This window comes from Borostomias antarcticus (genome assembly GCF_949987555.1).
Source record: "Borostomias antarcticus genome assembly, chromosome: 8".
NCBI lineage: Eukaryota > Metazoa > Chordata > Actinopteri > Stomiiformes > Stomiidae > Borostomias > Borostomias antarcticus.
The window spans coordinates 24,372,099-24,382,098 of record NC_140241.1 but is presented as its reverse complement, the minus strand read 5'-3'; the positions used below and the strand labels follow the sequence as shown (position 1 = coordinate 24,382,098).

At 50.2% G+C, this 10,000-nt stretch overlaps 1 protein-coding gene across 1 annotated transcript in view; it reads right to left on the bottom strand.

Annotated features, from left to right (window-relative positions):
• Positions 1–10,000, bottom strand: part of fnbp1b (formin binding protein 1b) — a gene marked incomplete at its 3' end in the record, with an annotated part of 66,219 nt that overhangs the window by 41,100 nt on the left and 15,119 nt on the right.

The window sequence follows — 10,000 nt, the reverse complement described above, 5'->3', positions numbered from 1 at the left end:
ACTCCCATAACAGCCTAGTACGGGCCTAAATTATTCATAACTCTATACAACTGCTCAGTCTGATTACAGTGCCGATTACGTGTTCCCTGCAGTCTCTGAGAAGCATATCCAGTTCATCTTTCTCACCCGTGACATCCTGTCACCTAGTACTCCTCGAGACTCCTGCTCTTAAAGTCACCTTTTCTACCAGGGTTGTTCAGTGCACGACAAATTCACCATGAGGCGTGTGAAAATAGCCGCTTCCCGCCCTGTATCTCAAAGCCCGAACATTAACAGTAACACGGCCGTCGCTACGACAACAAATCAGAGCCCCAGCCGTTCTGCAATGGCGTTCCTCTACAGAACGAGCCATCCGTGCTCTGGCACTGACGAGACAGAAGCCAGATGTACAGTAGATGAAATGCAGCCATTGACCTTAGTGCAGCTCCAGCATTCTCCCATCTTCTCCTCTGTCATGTTTGTAGTCCTGAGTCTACAGAAGAATTGGTAGTCCTTAAGACCCAAACCCCAACACTCCAGCTCTGGTACTGTAGAACACTCCAGTCACTCTGAGCCTGTTTGGACCAGCCTGCGCAGTTCCGCTTAGAGGGCGAGACTAGAAGGTTATGACAGTCTGCTGCCACAATCTCAAACACAAAGGAAGTGGCTGTGGCTGAAGTTATCGTGTAGGTTTATGAACGTGTGCATGCAATTGTTCACATTTAGAACAGGCTTCTTTTTTTTTTTAGAGAGCGTTTAGGCGACGCCGCTAAAGACGGCTGCAGAGCACATGAAGCCATGAAGGCTCATCATGGCTGATCAAAGAGAAGTGATCAAAGCATCCATGGAGGAGATCAACTGATGCCGTTTGTCACTCTCTGTTTGAATCACAACCGGAGCGATTGAGTACAACAATAGAGACTTGATGTTGTCTGTGTGTGGGGCCTCGCCCTTTGTTTCTGGGCTCCAACAACACATCGTTCATCTACCCGCCTATCAGAAACCTACTCTGTTGGAAAAAGGGCAGGCACATGTCCCCTTATCTTCCTGAAGCTTCCTTTGTTTTTGTCTTGCACTCTTACTCACTTGCTAGCCCTACCCCCTTCAGGTCTCTCTCTCTCTCTCTCTCTCTCTCTCTCTCTCCCCGCCCCCCCCCCCTCTCTCTCACTCTCTCTCCCCCCCCTCTCTCTCTCTCTATCTCTCCCTCTCTCTCTCTCTCTCTCTCTCTCCCCCCCTCTCACTCTCTCCCTTTCTCTCTCTCTCTCCCCCCTTTCTCTCTCTCTCTCCCCCCTCCCTCTCTCTCTATCTCTCTCTCTCCCCCCTCTCACTCTCTCTCCCTCTCTCTCTCTCCCCCCTTTCTCTCTCTCTCCCCCCCCTCCCTCTCTCTCTCTTTCTCTCTCTCTCTATATATATATATAGGCCTATATATATTGTCAGTCATAAAAACATCATAAACATCATACATACTGTAAATACACAAACATCATACATACTGTAAATACACTTTACACATTCGAACAGATAAACACGCACCGGCCACAAATTGTCAGTCTCTAATTAAAGCCAGCGAATCTCATTAAAGTGTTTCCTTCAATAAAACACTCATGCTGGAGAGCAGAGGGGGTCAAGATCACCTCACACTAAACACTAAACAGCTCTCCGGCTCCTGACGCACCATCACTGCAGCTGCAATCCAGCACACCCTTCACTGACACACAAATATGTCCCACACGCACACACACACACACGCGAACGTGCGCACAAACACAGGCAGGTTAGTTTACCCTTTTCTGCGGCGGTACCATGGTGTCCTGTCTGCTTCCGAGTGAGATCCACCCCTCTCCGAGAGTCCAAACAGGTCGAGGAGCGTGGAGGAGCCAGGAGGGGCTGGGTTTCTAATGGCAGGCTACTATATCCACAGAACCAGAGCCAAGGTATCCAACCCGACTGAGTTAAAAAAAAAAGAAGAGATTTCGGCGTCCGTTTTTGGAATGAGTTTGGGGTCAGGAAGAGTGTTCCGCGCCCCCACAGCCCACACACACACACACCTCTCTCTCACACACACCGTGTCCTAGTTGGACAGAGAGTAGCACTTGTCTGGAAGCGAAGAGAATCCCGGAGAGTGAGGTAGAGTGGGAGGCAGTGCTCACACACACATACACACACACACACACACACACATGCGTCTGGCCACGGCTCCCTCAGAGCGTTCCAGCTAAATGCTCTGTCAGGCGGAAGGTGGAATCAGTGGGATGTGAGAGGCCAAGTGATTCAGAGGGGAGGGGGAGAGAGGTGGGGGGGGGGGGGGGGGCGGGGCAGGGGGGGGGGGTCAATAGGGTGGAGAGGACTGGAGGGGAGGGGTTAAAAGGGAAAAGCCTGGGCTAAAAACAGGCTCTTTGATGAAACAATGTATTGTTGACCATCGACTCCGCCCTCGCTGTCCCTTGTCCACACACACACACACACACACACACACACACGCACACACACACAAATGCTACCTGCTTCGCTATATGAGACCGGAGGAGTCTGAGTCACTCGTGGCGCGATGTAAACATCAACAGTGGCGTGTTGTTTACCAGTACGGAGAAGGTTTCCTCCACAAGGAAAGCTCATTGGTCAGGAAATACCTTGAGAGGAAGAGCAAGGTAATGATGAACCCCCTCGAGGAACAATATCACGGAAAACAACAGAGAGTGAACACGAATTGTGTCGCCATTTTGTGTGGCGGGGAAGCATTTACGCGTACATCCATGTATTTAACATTTATTTATTTATATAGGGGAACCTAGAACAAGGTCTCATTTGAGATAGTGCCCTGGTTAGAAAATGTTCACAGAATATTTCAAAATCATAAAACAATACAAAAACATCATACATACTGTAAATACACTTTACACATTCGAACAGATAAACACGCACAGGCCACAAATTCATTTAGCGCCTTTTTAAATTTGCCCAAAGAGACAGCATCCAATTTGAAGATCTCTTGAATACTCAGTCCATGCTAGGAGCACAATAACAGCAGCTTCACCCAGCTCGGTTTTGACTCCAGGCACCTCAACTCTCTGGGGTCTGGAGACGACTTGCTTTTGGGATTTTTCCTCAAAAGAAGAGCCCATATAGCATGGAGTACTCAGCCCCTCTAAAGTCCTATAGATAACTGAGGGGATCAACACTCACTTAAAAGCTACCAAAATAGTTTCTTTCTTGTGACATCTTCAAAGTGGCTATTCCTTCAGTTTTTCAGCAGCACTTTGGGGCTCTGTTATTGACATGAATGTCTGAGCTCTTTGACTATGCGACAACAAATGCAAAGGGCCCCCTGAGCTCTTGGGCCCCTGAGTTCTTGGGCCCCTGGGCTCGGTAGGCCCATTTGGTAATAAGTCTTTGTGTGTCACTGATGCACACAGAGCCTCCATCACAGCCAGTCATCTCAACACATGAAAACAGCCTGGAGAGAGCAGTCAGGAGAGAGCAGTCAGGAGAGAGCAGTCAGGAGAGAGCAGTCAGGAGGACCCCGAGGGAATCTGTCTCTTCTTGGGATTCAACACCAGTGTCTCTGCCTTTGTGTACACAAACACACACACACACACACACACATAACATCCCTTCCTGATGTGTGGACTGTGGAAACTCCCTAACTAACCCCCCCCCCACCCCCCGCCCCGAACACACACACACACACACACACACACACACACACACACACACCCTGCTCCAGCTCTGCGCCCACCTCTAGTCTATCAGCTGTGGCCTCTAACCCATGACCTCCTATCACTCCTACATGGGGGAGTGGAGAGGGAGGGGCTGGTTCTCCGGAGGCATCGCTGCAGCTCTGCTTGTTATTTCAGGACACATCCTCTTCAGAATGGGGGGAGCCACCTGTATTGTAGAACATTTCCAAAAATACACAAAGCAGCAACCCCATGATGAAAAAGGAGAGGAAGCTATAGGCATGAGATGGGCGACAACAAAGCAGTTTGGAACTAAATATAGGCCGCCGGATACAATACAATGGAGGACAACGAACACGTGGTTCAGGTCAACCTCCAGCTGGTTGCACGCAGATCACACTGCACTCATAACGCACTGGTGGTTAATCTCAACTAATGTGCCCGTCTGAGCCCACATCTCAGGCCAGAGTTGACCTTTTTATCCTTTAATGTCCTTCAGTCTTACCCCAATTGCACCCCAGACATCCAGGCTAGCTAGGATAAGCTGCCTCCCTAACCCATGGAAACACAAACAAACACGGTTATATGGGCGGCCATGTTGTTTATCTGTGGCCGAGTAGGTTTTTTGCAGTGATGAGAGTGATGTAGGCAGGTAAATGCAGGTTGATATTAATCAAGTAACCTGTTCATCTCTCTACATCTCTCTCTCTGTCTCTCTCCTCTCTCTCTCCCTCCCTCTCTCTCTCCTCTCTCTCCCTCTGTCCCTCTCCTCTCTCTCTCTGTCCCTCTACTCTTTCTCCCTCTCTCTGTCTCTCTCTCTCTCTCTGTCCCTCTCCTCTCTCTATCTCTGTCCCTTTCCTCTCTCTCCCTCTCTCTGTCCCTCTCCTCTCTCTCTCTGTATCTCTCCTCTCTCTCTCTTTGTCCCTTTCCTCTCTCTATCTCTCTGTCCCTCTCCTCTCTCTCTCTCCCTCTCTGTCTTTCTCTCTCCTTCTCTCTGCCCCTCTCCACTCTCTGTCTCTCTCTCCTCTCTATCTCTCTGTCCCTCTCCTCTCTCCCTCTCTCTGTCTCTCTCTCTCTCTCTCTCTCTCTCTCTGTACAGGACCACTGTTGGTATGAGCGCAGCTCCCCTGCTCTGCCTCAGACAGCGACAGTGCGGCCCGGTGCCTCAATATTGCATCAGTCTGTCGTTTTTTAGAATGATGCTGCTGCTGCATTAGAATGGACTGTCTGGCTGCATCCCAAACCGCCTCCTCCTTCCACTGCCTCCCTCTCTCCTCCTCCTTCTCCTCCTCCACCTCCTCATCCTCCCTCTCCTCCTTGTTTGCGCCCCTCTTTTCCTTCCCCTCCTCTTCTTCTGTCTCCTTCTCTTCCTTCTACTTCCCCTCCTCAACTCTCCTCCTTTACCATGGGAGAAATGCTTATTATGCTGATCAGGATTGGCTACTGCACGTGTTTCTGCTTCCCACCAGAGAGGGCAGTAGAGAGCTGCAGTGCTTCTTTTACGTTTGGACCATATACAGGTTGTGGGTCAAAAAACACCAGGTTCAGGGTCAGTAAATCATTGACGTTTTCCTAATCATTCTGATAAAAGACAAGCTATGGGGGGCTGGAGTAAGCAGTGATGCAATCAACACTCCCACACCAACCCCAGATCTACAGCCACTGTACACACATACACACATGCACACACACACACACACACTTTCCTGCCACCTGTGCCTCAGATGGAACAACCATGTGTGAATCTTACACTCTCAGTGTAAGACTGAGAAAAATACGGAAACGGGGAAGAAACACACACAAACACACACGCACACACACACAGCAGACAGACACATTTCACACATCCCACTATGTGACGCATACCTGAATACCCAGCTCTCCGGGGACTGTTGTTGAATCTGTCCCTTTTCATCTCTGCTCCAAATACCCACTATTAAGCGGCAGACAGATGGGCGTAATGATGGCCATCCAGCCTGACAACATGGTGAGTCATCTTGGCCTTATAAGAAATACCTCAGACACATTGACATGGTCACGTCACCCTTTCAGGAGGAGGGTATGGAGATAAAAGAGAGATCATGAGATCATCAATCAGAGAGCGAGAGAGAGAGAGAGAGAGAGAGAGAAAAGCCATGTGAAGTTGCCAGAACCAAAGAATCTCTGCCAATTCACTGTTCTTAGAAGTGGGAGATGCTGACGAGCGTGAAGAGTATGGCGTCTGTGGGGCTTTTGATCAACGCAGATCAACTGGATTTAGTCGACGCTCTCCCAGTGATAAATGCACAATCACAGTGGGATCGCTCATAGCCTCACAATCTACTCGTATAGTCTTAACTCACAAGAGAGAAAAGACGCTCCCTTTCTGCACTCCTGCTCGGCTGAAAGCACAGCTTTGAGAATCACCGCGAGAAATCAATAAGGCCATTGACAGAGTGGGGAGAGGACTGAGCAGTCAGCAGAAACAAGATGGCCTAGCCTGCTAAATGCTTTTTAATCATAATGAAGCCAGTCATGTTTTTTTCGAGTCACTTACACACGCACACACACCTACACACACACACACAAACGCCGATCGACTTCACATGAAAGTGATAAGCGTGAGTCTGGAAACACGTCAGCAACCATCTGGGAAAATGACTTCCCAAATATACAATCACCAAATCATGGGGTAGCAAGGATCTGCTGCTGATCAGATCGGCTTCAAACTACAAAACCCAAAAATGTTTTTGTGAGAAAAAATAAACATGACTATTTCTGGTTTCTCTCTGTGGCATAGCGGCAATATCATGTAGATCATTGTTCTCCCACTCCCACTGAAAGGTTCCACAGGAAGCATGTGGAGACAGAGGAGAGCAGATGTTCCATTGGAGGAGGAACAGGAGGAACATGCAGAGAGAGAGAGAGAGAGAGAGAGAGAGAGAGAGAGAGCGAGGACAGATGTCCTGCTGGAGAGATGACAATGGGACTTAAGGTCTAAGGGGTCATAGGTCACTCTCAGGGATACCCCACATCATTGTAGGGAGAACACAAGTGTGTGGACCACATGCCTGGCTCGATCCTGGCTCAATAGCTGAGCCATCAAAGAGACGAGCAGCAGATTAAAGACCGGCGGTATTCAGATCCAATCCTGACCTTTCGATTTGGAGCTCTGTCTTTCTGTGCCTTTGTTGCTGCGTAGAGCTGGACCCGGACTACGCTTATATCAACTTGGGGGGGGGGGGGATGGGAATCGCTTCCTGTTCGATGATACGTGCGGGTGGGCAGACATGCTTTTTGGGCCCTTTTTTTTTCTACATCTTCTGGAAATGTGCAATTTGATATTCCTCAGATGCGATCGTTTGGGTCGGCATTGGGAGGCACACAGTGTGGGTGAACCAACCCAGATTGGAGTGAAGAGGTTTCAATGTGGTCTTTCTCCTGCTTTTTCCATGGGGGGTGGGGGGTGGGGGGGGGGCTACAAAAGCCCCCTGGCACAGTACAGTAGGAGCGGGCCTCATTAAAAAGCAGCCTCCATTCACACCCAGCGCCGGATCGGCTCTGAGAAACGTCTCTGTTCCCCTGCCGGTCATTAGCCTGGCGAGGACACGGCACCTCCAATCACCACAGCCCTTCCGATTGTTCGGCGAGGGGCGACCCGGCCTCCCCCGACCAAGCGGGGCGGAGTGTGTGTGTGCTCAGAACGACCAACAAATGCCGTGTCATGATATCTGAAGGCCTCCCTCTCTGTAACCCCCCCCCCCCCCCCCCCGCCCGCCCTGACCACAACTCAAAGGGCACGCCAGAGAAAGACAGGGCAGAGCTATGCTGTTCGCTGTATGTGAAATGGCCGTGAGTTGGTTTCCTCTGTGTGTGTGTGTCAATGCATTTCTGTGTCAGTGCATCGCTGTGAATGCGTTTCTTTACAGCGTCTCACGGCCGTGGGCGCCGACCACAAGGACAAATATTTGGGGGAGAAGCCGAAGCTCGTCCCCCAGCACACAGAGGCTTTGTCCGCTGGACCGCGGAGGAACAATATCCTCTGTAGCCTTCTGTAACCCCTGGGCCGCACGGGGTACACACACGCACACAAGCACACACGCACACACATACACACGCACACACATACACACGCACACACACATACACGCACCCACACAAACACACACATGCACGCACAAACGCACACAAGCACACACACACACACACATACACAAAGACACGCACACACATGCACACACACACACACACACACACACACACACAAATGCATACACGCTAAAATAAGCACTCTTTTTGGAACAAGTGAGTATGACCACAAACATGTTTTTTTTTACATAACTACTGGATTCTATATCCTCTAAGCACCGGGTGCGTTTAAATGGCCTCCGAACCCAACCCCCACCCATGAAGACCCCCCTTTCACACTTACTTTACACAACAATGTAATCATTAACCCACTCTAAAGAGAGCCCCCAATGAGTCCATTCTAAAATATTTCAAACCGCCAGAAGTGAGTACACTCAGAAACCACTGCTGATTAACATCAATGACTTTTTACCCCCTAGAGTGGCTTTAGCTGTCAGAAGGGACTGTTCCAGTCCAACCAGTGGATCTGTGCTATCCAAAACTCTCCTCACACACACACACACACACAGCTTTTTACATTACTAACAGCTGTTAGAAGAGTGTGTTCTAATATGTGTCTGTGTTCTTGTTTGCATGCCATTAACTTATTTATAGAAACATCTCCTGGTCAGGAATGCATGAGTGTGTGTTGGTGTATGGACACGTGTGCATGCCAGCTATGTACATACACCACTTCCTCTGTGCACATGTGTGTGTATGTGTGTGTGTGTGTGTGTGCAAGTGTATATGTGAGTGTGTGTGGTTCTAGGCTATATCAGACTATTTCTCACTAAGACGTGTATCGTACAGTAGATGGAGTCACATCCCTTCTATACGGTGCACTGCTAGCGTTACTATTAGTCACTAATGAGTCAGACCTGTCCATCAACTGGCTAGCCCCGCCCTCCTCCTCCTTCCTGGTTGACTAACAGGAAATTGTTAGTCATACAGTAACTGGCAGGGTGGTCGACTCATTCCTGGAACTGAAAAAGAGACCTACACATCAGTGATCCTTTTCATGTTGGCAGTCTTGTCACAATCACATGCTAATGAGGTCCTGTTGAGCTCATTTGGTTCTAACTTCATCCAAAAAGAGAAGCCATAATCATTGAGCGTCTATTAACTTTAGTGCTTCTCGGTGGCCCGGGGGCAGCACACAGCAGGTTTACACCCCTGAGAAACGACCGGATCTACGAGGGTCACAGCGAGCAGCACGTAGGCTAACCGTTCACTTACAGCGCTGACCATCTTCATCTGCAGCAGCGTCTGCAGGTACTCCTCAAACGGGCTGAGCTGAGGAGGTTCATCTCTCTCCTCCGGCTCTGGGTTCAACATACATGCGCCGTCCAGGAAGACCAGGAGTTCACTCCGCCAGAGTAGCATGCTCACGTTCCTCCTGCTCACGCTCCTCCTGCTCGCGTTCCTCCCGCTCGCGCTCCTCCCGCTCGCGCTCCTCCCGTTCGCGCTCCTCCCGCTCGCGCTCCTCCCGCTCGCGCTCCTCCTGCTCGCGCTCCTCCTCCTGCTCGCGCTCCTCCTGCTCGCGCTCCTCCTGCTCACGCTCCTCCTGCTCACGCTCCTCCTCCTGCTCGCGCTCCTCCTGCTCGCGCTCCTCCTGCTCACGCTCCTCCTGCTCGCGCTCCTCATGCACTAACGCAGAAGGGGAGTCGCGGAAGAGGCTAATCCATTTGAGAAGGCGAAGAATCTACAGTATAAAAAACGTATCGATCGAGACGACCGGTTCGCTGTAGGGTTTTGAGATCTAAGCGAGCGGCGATGAACCCCGAGAGATTCAGCGGGATGCCGTTAGATATCAGAGCCTGCGTCCGGTTACAGGTTGAACCGACGAAGGGCAAACCAGAGCAGACAGAACAGCCTAGACGGAACCCGAGGACGACGGAAAGAGAACCTGAGAAGCATTCTGACCAACGCAAAAACCTCTTGAGCGAGTACCGTAGCCCTGAGCAGAGATTAACAAGACTCAGTAGAAACATTGTTTGACACCGTTATTAATCCGATTATAACACCCCCCCCCCCGCCCCGAACTGCCCCAGCACCCAGTAAAACACCTTTATTCCCCATGTGATCGCCCCAGCAGGCTGGAGAGCATGTCAGCCGCTGGTCCTGACCTGCTGTTTTTCTCAAGTCTGTTCTTTTCGGGAGATGAAGGTTTTACCTCTTATATAATCACCTGGATTACGGCGAATTCCCAGATTCCAGAAGGGAACCTAGTTTTACAA